Below are 17528 nucleotides of genomic sequence, written 5' to 3'. Positions count from 1 at the left end.
TAGCATTCCCTAAAACTCACTTTCCCTCATCGCAGATGAGGATGTTAGACTAGATTAGTTCTTTCGAAGTCCTGAGAAAGTGTGACAAATATGCCTTGAGATATTGATCGATATGCTGTATAACCATTTTCTGTGTCGGCAATGACATGAAAAAGATTGGGAAGACCTAAACTAAACGTATATAAGGATCAGCTTTTATATTCCAATTATTTCCTTCTGAAACAGCCTCTATTGGGTAGCTATATTTGTTAGAAAATTCTTACCACTGTAATATTAAGCTGAGAGTCAACTGCTTTCTGTAGCTTTGAAACATTGGCCCTTGATGCAACAAAGGAAAAGCCCACTTTTAAGTGGTATGTAAACAACTATCACTACTCCCTTTTCTTAGTCTCTCAGGGTTGAAAGGAACTTTCCAGGTCATCTGTTCAAACTTCTCATCTTGACATGGAAAAACAGCTTTTTTTTCCTGATTACATAACTACGTACAAGGCCCCAAACTTAGGTAAAAGACACAATATTCCCCCACTCCCCATAAAGTCTGACAGAAGGAAATAAACAATTATAATGCACTGCCAAGGCAGAGGTAAGTATAGAATATGCTTCCTTATAACATTTCAGCTGGGTTCTGAAATAATTTGTTTTCTCTATATTTTCTAGAATATTTTTGTTCTTTCGGTTATTTGCTAAAAAAACTATTGCAGGTTCGGCTTATCACATTGGGGTCACCAATTGCAGGTTTAGCCTATCATCAATTGTGGGTTCAGCAGAAAAGATTACTCAAGACTCCATGCAAGTCAAGAGAGATGAGAGGGAGGCTAAGGGAAATCTCCCCGACATGATCTCCAACTCCTGTATATATTAAGCATATATTATAGGGAGAACATTGCACAATATGTCTTTGGCTATGTGCCAGTAAGATCTATAGAAAGTGTGCACAAAAAACAAGGCATTCCCAAGACCACCAAAGAGCAGATGCAGAAAGCAGGGTGGAGAACAAGATAAGATATTCCATAGATAACATGGTCTAAGGAATTCATGAGCACAGGAAAGACCCAACCCCTAAATATGCACTAACTAGATACTGGTCAGCTGTTTTCAGCAGGGCCAGAAAGCAGTGTAATGCATTCCCTATAATCTCCTTAACCAAGACATAGCTATTTGATTTCCCACAAAACTTCTTTTGGATATTTAAAAAATCTTTTTGTTTTTTTAGAGTGTCATTTTGATCTTACTGTAAAGGTCTTATAAATCTGTTCTATAATATTTGTTTTCAGCAAATACCAATATTCCTTAACAGTCATTTACATTGCAGCAAAATTTTATTCCAAATGCAACATTTACAAAGAAAATATAATTCTACCTGCTTACTCAAACTATCTTTGAGTTTCACTTATGAAACATGAAGACTTACCACAGCCCTTCCTAGGGTTCTGTTCTTTTATTTTGTTTTAAAAGTTTATCTACTCCCATGACTTCAGCTATCAGTTATATCCTCATGGTTCCCATATCTTATATTGAATCCATTTTAGTCCCAAATCTACATAAACACTGTCTTCTGGACATTTTTACCATCATGTCTCACAGATACTTCAATTTTTCATTAACAGAATTCACTATCTTTCTCCTGTTTTGAACAACTTCTCTTCTTAAGAAGCACCTGTATCCCATTTGAATCATCCAAGCTAATAACTTGATAAATCATTTTATAATATCTCCCATTGACATTGTAACTGAACTAACATGAGTTTGGTCTTTGGCGAGTCACAGATAGAAACTATACTAGATGGAATTGTGACACAAAGTAAACTTTTATTTGCAGCAAATAAGGAGATGATGGGGAATAAACTTCCAAAGCTATGACTCTCTGAGCAAGGGTGAATGAGTTCCTTTTATTTAGGGTTAGGATGAATATTTAGATAGGGAAGCTTTGTCATTGTATGTAGAGGTGGGCATAAGGTCGTGCGTGCACCTTAAAGAAACATGCCTATACATACATCGTATGTAAATGAGATTTGTGTTCCTCCTTGGATGGAGATTTTAGTATTATAATGAGGTAAAGGTAACTGTCAGTCATTCCATGGTCCATCTGTGCAGGTGTGAGTTGGGGTTAATCTCAAATTAGTCTGGGCTGACTGAACTCTTTGCCCAGGCAGTTGTCATTGCTTGAGGGGTAGTTTCGGTTTCCTTCCCCTTGTGTCTTTTGCCTGAATTAAGAGAGAAGCTAGAAAGAAGAGCTTAAGGAAAAATGTGGGACAAAAGTCAGTAGGTACTAGCAGGTGAGCAGTAAAGGTCAGGGGTCTAGCTGGTGACATAACTTCTCCCCCATCAACCAGCTAATGATAAGTGTTGATGATTCTACCTCATTAACCCCTGTAGTAAGTATCCCTTCTTCTCCAGTCCAATTGCTGCTGCTTTTGTTCAGGACAGTAATATGTTGGTAAGTCAGGTCTCAAAAAGAAAGCCCTAATTTGTGTTTGCTGAGGTCTGTGATATAGACACTCCTACCATGGCTGATTTCAAACTACCAACTTGGTATCATTACTCCTGAGGTTGGGAAAAGATATATATAATTGATTGTCCAGGCCAGTACCAGCCAGCTCCTATGTGCCACTCACTGGTTCAGGCTCTGACATCTTTTTCCAAACTCTTACAAGTACTTTTCCTACTTTCAGGCTTACTTCCCTCCTAATCATATTCCACTCTGTCACCAAGTCAGTCTTTCTAAAAGGCAAATCTCATTTATTCCCTTGTTTATTAAGACAGACTCCATGCCAGGCAATGATCATGCTTCTATATTTGAAACCTTCAGTGGCTTCTGATTGCCCATGGTATCAAGTTTAAGTTCTCATACATGGCATACAAGTCCTCCATGAACTGGCTTTTTTGTTTCCCCTATAGCTTCATTTCTCACTTCACCCACCCTTGCTTAAAAATAATTTATTATTTAAACATCTATTTCTTCTGACTGAAACCACTTCATTTGGCTCTGAGTTTACCATTGCATGTTGTGTGATGTGCCAAAGTTATGGAAATTACTGGATAAGAACACAGACTCAGAAGTTAGATCTAGGTTTGAATCCTGCTTTTGTTATTTACTAGCTGAGTGACCTTGCCAAATGACCATTTCTGTGACCCAGAGTTTTCCCTTCTGTGAAATGGGGATAATAATGTTTGATTCTTTGGATTATTACAAAGATTAAATTAGAAAATGTACAAAAAGTTCTTAACAGAGTCCCTGGGACATAGTAAGAGGGTCAACAAACAGTGGCTATAATTATCCTTATATTACTCATAACAATTATTATTAGCTTTTAAATAATTATAGGTATAGTATGAATTTTCCCCAAAGTCAGATTTGCATCACAAACCTGTCATTACTTTGTCATTTTCTGTCTCTATTAAATTACATACACTAATTAGTAAGTTGTGAATGTGAAAACCTGGTCTTCCAATTCATTGTCTTAATGCTTCCCCCATTGTATAAGACTATCCCTCAGACTCATTCAACATACATTATTCCAGCCCCAAATATCTTCTTTGAATCTTCTATAGTGTGTGAGCTTGTATTATTTACTTGTGAGATATACTGCTCTGGTGTTTAACCTTTTTTTATGTGCAGATGTTTTTTTTTTTTTTTCCTCAATAGATGGTAAGCTCTTGAAGACAAGATCAAGTCTTATACTTCTTCCTGTCACTTATCAGTTGTAGTACCTAGCATAGTATATTAAGCATGACAGATGGGTAAGAGGAAGGAAGGGAGGAAGAGCAAGAAAGAAAATGTAAAAAGATTTGTATCTGCACAAATTACCTATATGCAAATTTGGCCTTGTAGAAAATAGCAACTACCTGTTAGAAAATAGCAGCTGCCAATAGAAGGGACAGTTATGTGTGGAGATAGGAACCATGTAAAATTTTGGAAAATATATATGAAAATAATGATCATGGTTTATTGATACTTGGTAAAGTTGAAGATAGCAACAATAAATAGCAGCAGCAATAAATAGCAACAGAGACCAAGATAATTCCCTACTGAATAATGGAGTTAGATACAGTGATATCACTCAAAGAAAAAATATTCCTAAAAGAAAGCAGTTTTGCTTTTATAATTATAATGAATAAATAAACTCACTAAAATAAGAGCAATCACCTGATAGGTTTAGCACAAGGAATAGATGCATTCTGAACTCATAAGTAAATGTAGAAATAAGAAATAAGATTATACTGTAAACACCACATGTAAAGACAATTTACTCAATTAAATAGCCCTGCATAGGTATTGGAAGTAACACAATAAGTATAAGACATTGTTCCTGTCCCAAGGAGGTTCACTCTGATTAGGAAAACAAAGCAACAACACATGAAAATTATAAAAGTATAACAATTTAATGCAGCAAGAGGGAAAAAGCTTATCTTTTCTACAAATCAAGATTTTAATTAGTTACAGTAGAAAACTGTGTATGTAAGTTTTTCCTTCAAAAAATTTCCATTTGGGGCGCCTGGGTGGCTCAGTCCGTTAAACATCCAACTTCAGCTCAGGTTGTGATCTCACAGTTCTTGGGTTTGAGCCCCACATGGGGCTCTGTGCTGGCAGGTCAGAGTCTGGAACCTGCTTCAGATTCTGTGTCTTCTTTCTCTGCCACTCCCTCACTCACACTCTCTCTGTCTTAAAAATAAATAAACATTGAAAAAAAATGTTTTAAATACATTTTCATTTACTTAGTGTCTATTATGACCACACTTGAGTTTGCCTTAAAATAGTATACAAAAGGATAGAAGGGAGAGAAAAATTAGAAAGAAAGATCTATTGCATATTAACAGTTTCCAGATATCCAAATTGGTTTATAAATTATTTCTCAAGTAGAGCAAAGTGTAGATGCACCCTTAATTATTAACAGCATATCAAAGTTATTTTTAGCCATTGCTGTGGCAGCATTATGCAAAATAAATATAGCTTTTCTATTTTAAAGTTGATTCTATGAGTCAGCAGGAGGTAGGACAAGTAAAACAGGATAGCTATAATTTTATGCAAATTATAAAACTCAAATTCATATTGCTGGATATTCCTGAAAGCTGACATAAAGAATGGAAGAAATACAGAATGATTATATCGATGGAATAATGCTATTAATAAACAGGATAACTTAGAGTATTTGCCCTCACATTATTATAAAAACCTGATCGATTCAAATTATAATTTATTGCTCAAATATGTGCCAAATGTTTTATTTCTTGGCTATTTACATACTTTTTTTAAGTTTTTATTTTAATTCCGGTTAGTAAACATACAGTATTATATTGGCTTCAAGTGTACACTATAGCAATTGAACACTTCCATACAACATCCTGTGCTTATCACAACAAGTGCACTCCTAGGGTGCGTGGGTGACTTGGTTGGTTGAGCACCTGACTCTTGATTTCCGCTCAGGTCATGATCCCAGGGTCATGGGATTGAGCCTCGTGTCAGGCTCTCTACCTGCTTAATATTCTCTCCCTTTCTCCTCTGCCCCTCTCCCCTGCTCACACTCACTGACTCTCTGTTTAACATAAAATAAATAAATAAATAAATAAATAAATAAATAAATAAATAAATAAATTCACAACAAGAGCACTCCTTAATCCCCATCACTTATTTAACCCAACCCCCCACTCACCTCCCCTCTGGTATGTGCCAAACATTTTAATACATTATCTCTAATCATTCAAAATCCTACAAGTTGGAATTCTTTGTATTATACAGACATAAAAACTGGTATTCAGAGAGAGAGAGAGAGGAAGGATTCTTGTTCTTGTTGCATCTTATTAAAAATTTCCACCTATGAATCCATAGTTTGCAACTTTGAAATTATATTTTATTGTATGTAAGGACAATATAAGCTAGTGAGTCATCAAGTTACAGTAGTTTATTTTTTCAATACTCATATACTGTTCTTTTCTATCCCCTTAAAGGCTTTCTTGACTTCTTTAACTAATGAGTAGACTGTTAAAATAACATCTTGCAGTCTGTGGGTTCGAGCCCTGCGTTGGGCTCTGTGCTGACAATTCAGAGCCTGGAGCCCGCTTCAGATTCTGTGTCTCCCTCTCTCTTTCCCCCTACCCCACTCATGCTTGTCTCTCTCCATCTCTCAAAAGTGAGTAAACATTAAAAATAATAATAACATCTTAAGCTCCTTTATTCACTCATTCATTCAAAAACATTTAGGCTTGAATTTTTTTTGACTATGCACATACATCCACATGTGTGTGAATGCATTAAAAAGTATGCAAAATAATACACACAAAATTGGGCTTACTGGTGATTATACCTGAGAATTGCATGAGTGTGTAGATGGTACTCACTTTTTACTGTATATAAATCTGTATTGATTTACATTTTTTCCCAAAATATAACAGTAATATTAATCTTTTATAATATTTTTTAAAATACTGCAATAACTTTTAAAAATACAAAGATGACTAAGGCATTATCCATCTGTTTAAATCTCCCTGGGGGAGGAGGGGATGGCTTCATAAAGCAGGTGACATTTGAACTGTTTTTTCCAAGTCGGGAAGGGTGGAGGTGCATTTCAGAAAAAGGAAACAGTAATTTTCAAGTCACAGATATACATGAGAGCATGGTGTACTTTAAAAATCTGTATGTATGTAGAAAGGAGTTATATGACACAAATCCAAAAGGTTGTGAAGGTCTGTGTGTAATATGCTAAGGAGTTTGTTAGCAAAAGATAAACAACTTTTTAGGTAGGTTAAACTTGTTTTTAGATAAATCTCTTTGGTAGGAGCACAGAAGGTGATGGGAATGAGGAAACTTTAAAAAAGAGGAGTGAGGAGATTATTGCTATAATCCAGGAAAGAGATTGAAATTCTGAACTAGCATGCTGCTACAACTCAAAATCCAAAGGCATTTCTCAGTACAACCAGCAAGCCAAGAATGACTTTGAGGATTCTGGTATGACAGACTGTTCCAATTTAAATCCTATACTGTGGTAAATAAATATCCCTAAACAAATGCTCTTATTACATAAGTTTTCTGGCTAAAAACTTACACTGACTTTTTATAGGCTATCAAATCAAGGTTTCACATCCAGTAGATCTGCCTTCTCCGCCTAATCTTTTCTCTCATTAATTACACACAGACCTCCAAGGCCACTATTTATTTCTCTTATTTCTACTTCTACTTTATTATCTTTGCTTGGTTTCACTTATCTTAATTAATGCCTTCCCCATTTAAATATGCCATTAAAAATTCCAAGTATCTTCTGTTGCCTAATTTATTTATTTATTTATTTATTCAATTAATAATTGAAATCTTATGTGCTAGATAATTGTGCTAAGTGCCAGGGAGTAAAAAGTGGAAAACACAAAGTATTTAACAGTTAATGATACTGATAATATAGCATGGTAAGGGCAATTATAAAGATACACACTGGGGGTGGAGTGATGTCAGCATTATGGCTGAATAAGACATCCCTCATCTGTGTCCCCAACAATTTGACATCCATCCATGAATACAAGTGCCTAGGTGGGAGCTGTGGAATCTAGCACTATTTGCCAAGGGATTTGGGAGGAGTTCCACCCACCTGTGTGATGGGTAATAGGCATATTGACCTTAGTGTCAGCTGTGGACACTGCAGTGGCCTGTGAACCACTCCAGCCCCTCTAAGCCACAGTCTAGGAGTCCCTGCAAAACACTGCCTTAGACAATCAAGGCCAAAAGAGTCATTGTAGAAGTCCAGGTTTCCAGAAAAAAACTTTCAGCAAAAAAGCAAACAAACAAAAAGTTTTGACACATTGGAAAAGGTAAGAGGAACAGAGTCATCACCTCTTTCTTAAGACAGCACAGCATAAGGCCAAGAGAAATCTGAGCCCACACTTTCTCCAACAAGGGAAAGTGACAGTATGTGAGTGAGCAATCCACTTCCCCAGCTGTGTAGAACACTGTTAAAGGAGCTCATTCCAGAACACTGAATCATAAACTTCAGGACTGGGGAGTAGGAAGAGGCTGAGGGAGTGTCAGATAGGATTCTCAGAGGGCATTAAAGGAATGTGAGTATTACCAATGGTGTTGTGGACTCCATCAAGAAACCAGCCCATCAGCTCTAGGGATGCCTCACCCATGGATCTTCTCAACTGCCATGGGCACCCCCCAGCCCTTGTTGCAACACACACACACACTACACACACAAATTTATGCCCTGTGTCCAACTTCCTGTGTGCACTTCTGATGACAGCAGTAAGAGCAAACTTTGACATATGGCTAGTGAGCACTCATGGAGAACCACGTGGAATCTACAGGCCAAAGAGAGACCACAAACTTGAGCTTTAACGCCACCTTTGGGAAAACAAAACAGAAGCTATCAAGCACTCAACCTGGTGCATTACAGAATCAAGATAAGGCATATAAGTTTAAGAACTCTGCCACAAGAGGGAGCAAGAAGCATGGAACAGGTATATCCATAATCTAAGAAAGCCTCAGAATCCCTAGCAGGGCTGATGGAAGTTATTTCTCTCCTGAAGGTAGTTAGTAAAGACTAGAGGAGGTACTATGTCAGATGTGAAGGTGGCAATGCAAAACTTTGAGGAACATTAAAAAAATCAAGGAAAACAATGCCACCAAGGATCACAATAATCATCCAGGAACTGATGATCCCCAAAACATAGAGATCTGCAATTTACCTGGTAAAGAATTCAAATAGCTATTTTAAGGAAACTGAATGAGCTACAAAAAAGGGGGGTGGCACCTGGGTGGCTCAGTCAGTTAAGTGTCCGATTCTTGATTTCAGCTCGGGTCCCGATCTCATGGTCGTGAGAACATGCCCCAAGTTGGGCTCTATGCTGGGCATGGAGCCTGCTTAAGATTCTCTCTCTCTCTCTCTCTCTCTCTCTCTCTCCCCCCCACCACTGCCCGCCTCTCCCTCTCTCTCCCCCCCCCACAAAACACACATGCGCACACAAAGACAATTCAACAAGATCAGAAAACAATACATGAAAAAAATGAGCAGTTTAACAAAGAGATAAAAATCATAAAAGACTAAAACAAATTCTGGAACTGAAGAATTCAATGAATGAAATGCAAAATGCTATGGAGAGCATCAACATCATAATGAACAAACAGAAGAAAGAACCTGTGAGTCAGAAGACAAGACCTTTGATGTTATTTAGATGAACAACAACCACAATAAAAACAATGGAAAAGAATGAAGAAAGCCTACATAATCTATGGGATATCATACGAAGAAACATTCTGAAAATTATCGAAGTTCCAAAAGGAGAAGAGAAGGAGAAGGGGAAGAAAGCTTAAAGAAATAATTGCTGAGAAATTTCTAAATCTGGGGATATTTGGATTTCCAAGTTCATGAAGCTCATAGATCACCAAAGACCTTGAGGTCTTTCATCCATTTTGAATTTATTTTTGTGTATGGTGTAAAAAAGTGGTCTAGTTTCATTCTTTTGCATGTCGTCATCCAGTTTTCTCAACACCATTTGTTGAAGAGACTGTCTTTTGTCCATGGATAATCTTTCCTGCTTTGTTGAAGATGAGTTGGCCATAAAGTTATGGGTTCATTTTTGGGTTTTCTATTCTGTTCCATTGACCTATGTGTCTGTTTATGTGCCAATACCATACTTCCTTGATCACTACAGCTTTGTAATATAACTTGAAGTCCAAAATTGTGAAGCCTCCAGCTTTTTTTTTTTCAAGATTGCTTTGGCTATTTGGGATCTTTTGTGGTTCCATATAAATTTTGGGATTATTTGTTCTAACTCTGAGAAAATGCTGGTGGTATTTTGATAGGGATTGCATTAGATGTATAGATTGCTTTGGATAGTATAGGCATTTTAACAATATTTGTTCTTCCAATCCGTGAGCATAGAATATTTTCCCATTTCTTTTTTGTGTCATTTCCAATTCCTTTTATCAGTATTTTATAGTTTTCAGAATACAGATCTTTTATCTCTTTGGCTAGGTTTATTCCAAAGTATCTTAAGGTTTTTGGTGCAGTTGTAAGTGGGATTTATTTCTTGATTTCTCCTGCTGCTCGCTATTGGTGTATAGAAATGCAACTGATTTCTGGATATTGAATGTGTCCTGTGACTTTAGTGAATTCGTTTATCAGTTCTAGCAATTATTTTGTGAAGTCTTTGGATTTTCTGCAAATGTCATCTGCAAATAGTAAAAGTTTGACTTCTTCCTTGCTGATTTGGATGACTTTTCTTTGTGTTGTCTGATTGCTGAGGCTAAGACTTCCAGTACTGTGTTAAATAAAGAGTGGGCATCCCTGTGTTGTTCCTGACAATAGAGGAAGAGCTCTGTTTTTCCCCACTGAGGATGGGTTTTTCATATGTGACCTTTATTATGTTGAGGTATGTTCCCTTTTTCTCTACTTTTTTGAGGATTTCTGTCATGAATGGATGTTGTACTTTGCCAAATATTTCTGCATCCATTGAGAGGATCATATGGTTCTTTTCTTTTCTTAATGTGGTATATCACATTGATTGATTAGTGAATATTGAACCACCCTCGCAAACCAGGAATAAATCCCACTTGATCATGGTGAATGATTATTTTAATGTACTATTGGATTGATTTGCTAGTATTTTGTTTAGAATTTTTGCATCTGTGTTCATCAGGGATATTGGCCTATAATTCTCTTTGTTTTAGTGGGGTCTCTGTCTGATTTTGGACTCAGTATAATGTTGGCCTCTAGAATGACTTTGGAAGTTTTTCTTCCATGTCTACTTTCTGGAATAGTTTGAAAGAATAGGTATTAACTCCTATCTATCTATTTATCTATCTATCTATCTATCTATCTATCTATCTATCTATCATCTAGCTAGCTAGCTATAATTAATTTTATTTATTTTTAAAGATCTTATTTTTAAGTAATCTCTACACCCAACATGGGGCTCAAACTCATAACCTCAAATTCAAGAGTCACATGCTCCACTGACTGAGCCAGATACATGCCCCAGCATTGACTCTTCTTCAAATGTTTGGAAGAATTCCCCTGTGAAGCCATCTGGTCCTGGACTTTTGTTTGTTGGGAGATTTTTGATCTGTTCATATTTTCTATCTCTTCCTGTTTCAGTTTTTGTAATTTATATGTTTCTAGGAATTTATCCATTTCTTCTACATTGCCCAATATGTTGACATATAATTTTTCATAATATTCTCTTATAATTGTTCAGATCTCTGTGGTGTTGGTTGTTGTTTCTCCTCTCTCATTTGTGATCTTTTCTTTTTGATAAGTCTGGCTAGGAGGTTATCAATTTTATTTTTTCAAAGAATCAGCTCCTGGTTTCATTGATCTGTTCTGTTGTTTTTTTTTTTTTAAGTAGTTTCGTTATCATTTATTTCTGCTCTAATCTTTATTATTTCCCTTATTCTGCTGGTTTTAGGCTTCATTTGGTGCTTTTTTTCTAGCTTCTTTAGTTGTAAGTTTAGGTTATTTGAGATTTTTCTTGCTTATTGATGTAGGACTGTATTGCTATATGCTTCCCTCTTATGACCCCCTTGCTGCAACCCTTAGGACCATCGTGTTTTCATTTTCATTTGTGTCCATGTATTTTTTTTTTATTTCTTCTTTAATTTCCTAGTTGACCCATTCATTCTTTAGTAGCATGTTGTTTAAGCTCCATGTATGTGTGGTCTTTCCAATTTTTTTTGTGGTTGACTTCAATTTTCATAACATTGTGGTCAGAAAATACGCATGGTATCATCTCCATCTTTTTGTCCTTGTTGAAGTCTGATTTTTGACTTAGTATGTGATCTATTCTGGAGGACATCCCATGTGCACTTGAAAAGAATGTATATTATGCTGTTTTAGGATGAATTGTTCTGAATATATCTGTTAAGTCCATCTGGTTGAGTGTCTCATTCAAAGCCCTGTTTCCTTGTTGATTTTCTGTTTACATCATGTATCATTGTTGTAAGATGGCTATTGAAGTCTCCTATTATTGTATTATTATCTATGAGTTGCTTTATGTTTGTTACTAATTATTTAACATATTTGGATGCTCTCAAGTTGGTAGCATAAATATTTACAATTGTTAGAATCTTGTTGGATAGTCCCCTTTATTATGATATAGTGCGCTTCTTCATCTCTTATTATATAGTCTTTGTTTTAAAATCTAGTTTGTCTGATGTAAGTATTACTACTCTGGCTTTCTTTTGACATCCACTTGAATGGTAAGTGTTTCTCTATGCCCTCACTTTCAATCTGCAGGTGTCTTTAGGTCTAAAATGTGTCTCTTGTAGGCAGTATATAGATGGGTCTTGTTTTCTATCCAATATGATACCCTTGTCTTTTAATTTGAACATTTAGTCCATTTACATTGAGTAATTATTGGTAGATGTGTATTTAGTGCCATTTTATTACTTGTTGTTTTGTTGTTTCTGGAGATTTTCTTTGTTCTTTTCTAGTCTTTGTCACTCTTGGTCTTTCCTTCCCATTCAATTAGTCCGCTTTAATATTTCTTGTAGGACTGGTTTAGTGGTCAAGAACTCCTTTAGTTTTTGTTTTTCTGGGAAACTATCTCTCCTTCTATTCTGAATAATAGACTTCCTGGATCGAGTATTCTTGGCTATAGATTTCCCCCATTCAGCATGTTAGATATATCATGCCACTCACTTCTGGCTTTCCTAGTTTCTATGGAGAGATCTGCACCTAGCCTTATGGGTCCTTCCTTGTAAGTTAGGGACTTCTTTTGTCTTGCTGCTTTAGGATCTTTTCTTTATCACTATATTTTGAAAATTTAAGTATGATATGTCTTGGTGTTGGCCTGCTTTTGTTGATCACGATGGGAGTTCTCTGTGCATCCTGGATTTGGATATCTGTTTCCTCCCCCAAATTAGGGAAGTTTTCTGCTATTATTTTTTCAAATAAACCTTCTGCCCCCCTTTTCTGCTTGTTCTGGGACTCCTATGATACAAATGTTATTATGCTTGATGGAGTCAGAGTTCCCTTACTCTACTCTTGTGATCCATCATTCTTCTTTATCTCTTTTGTTCAGCTTTATTATTTTTCATAATTCTATCTTCTATATTACTTATTCATTCCTCCACTTCTTCCATGCTTGTATTTATTATGTCCATCTGTTTTGAATCTCAGCTATTGCATTTTTCTTTTCTGTTTTAATTCTATCTCTGCAGTAAGGGTCTCTCTGATGTTTTCCATGCTTTTCTCAAGCCCAGCAAGTATTCTTATGATTGTTGCTTTAAATTCTCCATCAGGCATATTACTTATATCTGTTTCACTTAGATCCTTGGCCCTGACATTTTCTTGTTCTTTCTTTTGGGATGAATTCCTCCATTGTGGCATTTTGTGTTTCTTGCTCCTGAGAATGATGTCTTTATAAAGAAGGGGTCATATAGTGTCCAGGGCCTGGTGCTTCAGAGAATGTCTGATGTGTGCTGTGTGCACTCTGCTGATGTGTTTTGGCAGCCTGTTCCTCAGGTCAGTCATATGCAGAGGTTCTTCTTGCCGGGAGTGGGTATTTTTGGACCTTGGCCAGAGTATGATGAGTTTTAACTAGGGGTACTATGGTCTCCTTGTTAAATGAGACCTGATGATAATTCCACTAGAACTGAAGCTTGTAGAACTCTATGGTGGTAGGCAAGGTGCATGCATGGTTTGTTCTATTCTTCTGGAGAAGGGGCCTGCTGCTCTAGTCCCTAGGCACATTTGCCTGAAAAAAAGCAGTATCAGCAGAGCACAGCAGGGCAGGACTTGCTGTAAGCCAGTTAGGCAACCAGTGTTGGTGTTGTGCTGTTTATTGAAGTTGGTTGATGCTGAGGGGTGGGGAAGGGAAATGGCACCAGCCAGCTGCTTTGTCCCCTAGAGGGGAGCCCATGCTTCTTGCTCTCAGGGAAGCACTCCCAGAAGAGTGAATAATTTCCCCTCCTGCATCCCAGGCATTTTTCAGATCATTGTTTTCATGCTGTCTGTCTTCTGGGTTGCTTGCCCACCTGAAGCAGAACAGTGCACTTTGGGCTCTATCCCAGCCAAGCCTGGTGACTTTATAACTCCAAACTTTAGGGTCCTTGAAGGGCAGGGATACTTGCACTAGTCTTCTGGGGGTGGGTCTCACCATGCTGCAACTGATGCAGGTTTGACCAACAAGGGCAGTGGCACTCAAGTTCAGGGGTATGGGATTTGGAACAAAGCAGACTAAACAGCCAGTATCTGGGTTAGTGGTCCTCAGCAGGTCTCTGCACCTATTCTGAGGGGCAGGGGAGGGAAATGGTGCCCCCCTCATTCTTTGGTCCCAGGAGAGGCTTCTCTGTGAATGCTACCTCTCACAGATGCACTCCAAGCAGAGCAAACATTCTCTTCCCGCGCACCTTAGGAGATCTTCAGATCATGCCCTCTGCCCTGAGGTTGCTTGCATGCCTTCTCTCCTGGAGCAGGGCAACACCTTCAGTGATCTATCCCAGCCAAACCTGCTGACGTCTGAAACTCCAGTCTTTGACCCCAGTGGTTGCAAAAACTCATGAAAATATCAGTGCCTCTCGTTTTCCCAGCCACTGGCTTTGGGGAGGTGTTCTCCTTATGCATATCCCTGTGCACTCCATTCTGTCTTGCCTTTCTCCTCGACCAGGGCTCCCTCCCCTCCGCAGCACTTACAATTTGTTTCTTCTCCCACTTCCTTCCTGTGGCTGACCTCTTCTCTCTGTCTAGTTGTGCAGTTTGTTCTGTCAGTCCTCAGGTCAATCTTAGATATTCAGCATTATTTGATAGTTATCTAGCTGTGTTTGAGGATGAGCCAAGCCTAGGGTCCTCCTCCTATGCCGTCATCTAGCTCCCACCAGAAGTCAGGGGTTTTAGAAGAGGATAATGCATCTCAAAGGGGGTTTAGTCCAGAAATGTAGAGATAACTTAACATTTGAACATCAGTTAATGTAATTCATACTACATTGAGAAAAGGGATAAAAAGCACAATAATAATCTTGATTGATGTAGAAAAAGTACTCAATAAAACTTAACATGTAACTCAACAGTGGTAAAAATTATCCATAAATTAGCAATAGATGGTAATTTAGTAATAAACAGACACCATACTTAATACTGAAAAGATGAAAGCATTCCCTCAGAAATCAAGAAAGGATGCTTGCTGTCATCATTTTTATTCAGCATGGTACTGGAGGTCATAGCTAATGCAACAAGGAAAGAAAAGGAAATAAGAGACATATATATATTAGAAATGAGGAAGTTATCACTATTGACAGGTTACATAAATATAATTGCAGAAAACCTTAAAATTCTACAAACCATTAAAAAGGAATTGAACAAGGTTGCCAGATGCAAGGAAAATATTATAAATTGATCTCTATACAGTAAGAACATAGAAAATGAGAAACATTTTAATACATTTTAAAAATCAGATACTAGGAATAAATCCAGTGAAAAATATGCAATACCTCTACGCATAGAACTATAAAACATTCAACCATTAAACATGAATATATATTCATGGAATGGAGGAATTCATAAGATATGGTAGTGACCCCAGATTTTCTCATGGAAAGGTAGGAGTCTATGTCACCTCCCCTTTGAGAGGGCTTATAACTGCTTCAACCAATGAAGTACAGCAGAAGTGACACTGTAACTTCAAAGGTTAGATCATAAAAGGTCATGCAGCTTTCTCCTGTTCTCTTGGAACACTGCTCCCCAGATGCTCCCTCTTAGAGCTGAGCTGCCATATTGTGAGAAGCTCAAGTCACATAGGAAGTCTTTTAATAAGTGCTCTAGTAGACAATACTTGTCCAGATGCCAACATCTGAGTGAAGAAACCTCCTGATGGTTTAAGCCTCCAGTCCCTAGTTGCCCCCAACTGAGGCCTAAGTATCATGGAATAGATAAGCCATCCCTACTGTGCCCCATCCCAAATCCTTACCAACAGAATCCATGAGCATAATAAAAAAGGTTTTTCCTTTACACTACTTAATTTGGGGTTATTTGTCATTCAACAATAAATAACCAGAAAAGCTGTCTTTACTAAAACCTCTCTATAGATTCAATACAATCCCAATTAAAATCTCAGCAGAAGTGGAAAAGCTGACCCTGAGATGCATTTGGAATCACAAGGGACATGAAGAGTCAAACTATCACAAAAGAACAAATTTGGAAGACCCATAATTCCTGATTTCAGAAGTTACTACAAAGCTACAGTAATTAATATAGTATGGTACTAACATAAAGCATGTAGATCTGTAGAATATAGAGTCCAGAAATAAACCTGTGTCTAGTTGATTTTCAACAAGAGTACCATGACCATTCAAAGGGAAAGAAAAGTCTTTCCAACAAACGGTGCAGGCCTGATCTTTAGAAGGGCTTGCTTACAAGATTGACCCTCAGCAGGCATCTAGAACTTGGTTTTGAAATTTTCTTTATGTGCAAAGGTTGTATAGGCTGTGCTAGCCTAAGACTGTTTAAAAAAACAATATGATTTATGGTGAATACTTGCTTTTCTTTTGGGAGATTAGGATTTTGGAGGGCAAAATGTGCCTATATGATTTAGTCTCCAATAAAAACCCTGGACTTTGAATTTTAAACAGGTTTCCCTGGGGAGAAACAGTGTGCCCAGATTAATGCATTGTTGGAGGGAGTGCACTCAATGTGGCCCCTTCAAGGACAGCATAGGAAGCCTGCACATGGATTCCTCTAGACTCTAGTCTTTTCCTCTTTCTGATCCAGCTGTGTATCTTCACTGTGTCACTATAATAAATTTTAGGTAGGAGTATGATCACATGCTTAGTCTTATGAATTACATTGACACGTTGACTGTGTGGGTGCTCACGGGACTGCTAAAATGAGTGGGTCAGAAGTGCTAACACAAGTGGTGTCACAACTGTTTCTCATAATATGTATATTAAGAATTTACAATACTGTATTTCATACACAGCTCATCGTGATCCTTTGCACTAAAGAGATCGTCACACAAATAAATTATATGGGGAAAGCATAACTCAGAATAATAAAGGCAACTTCCTCCTGAGGTAAAAAAGGCACATCCCTTCCTCTACAAGTAGAACCTAATAGAGTGCTAAAGTAAGTTTTTAAAGAAATATATCTTATTGTATAAAAATGCCTCCAAATGCTAATAGTTTTAGGTGAATATTCCCTCCTCCTATTCATTTATAATTTAAAACTACATTCTTATATATAACAGGATAATGGCAGCAGAAATTTAAATGTAATATAATACAACTAAGTGATTTAACACTTAGGTTGTCCTGAAGATACTTTTACACTAGATTATTTCTACAACCAAAAACATCAGCTGTCCACAAATTTTAATTGTCACTACTACTGAAAAAACTGGTGAAAGCACATCAATTGTGTAGGAAGTTTGCCAACATCACTCAACGCACACACACACACACGACTAGTTATCTATACATAGCAATTTTTACAAGTGAAATCAGATGAATCTTCTCTCATCTGTGCAACTATTAGAACTATTAGAGAAGCACTATTAAAAAAATGAGAACGGGGCACCTGGGTGGCTCAGTCGGTTGAGCAACTGATTTCTGC

This window comes from Prionailurus viverrinus, chromosome D2 (genome assembly GCF_022837055.1).
Source record: "Prionailurus viverrinus isolate Anna chromosome D2, UM_Priviv_1.0, whole genome shotgun sequence".
NCBI lineage: Eukaryota > Metazoa > Chordata > Mammalia > Carnivora > Felidae > Prionailurus > Prionailurus viverrinus.
Note: the sequence above shows the minus strand (reverse complement) of the source record.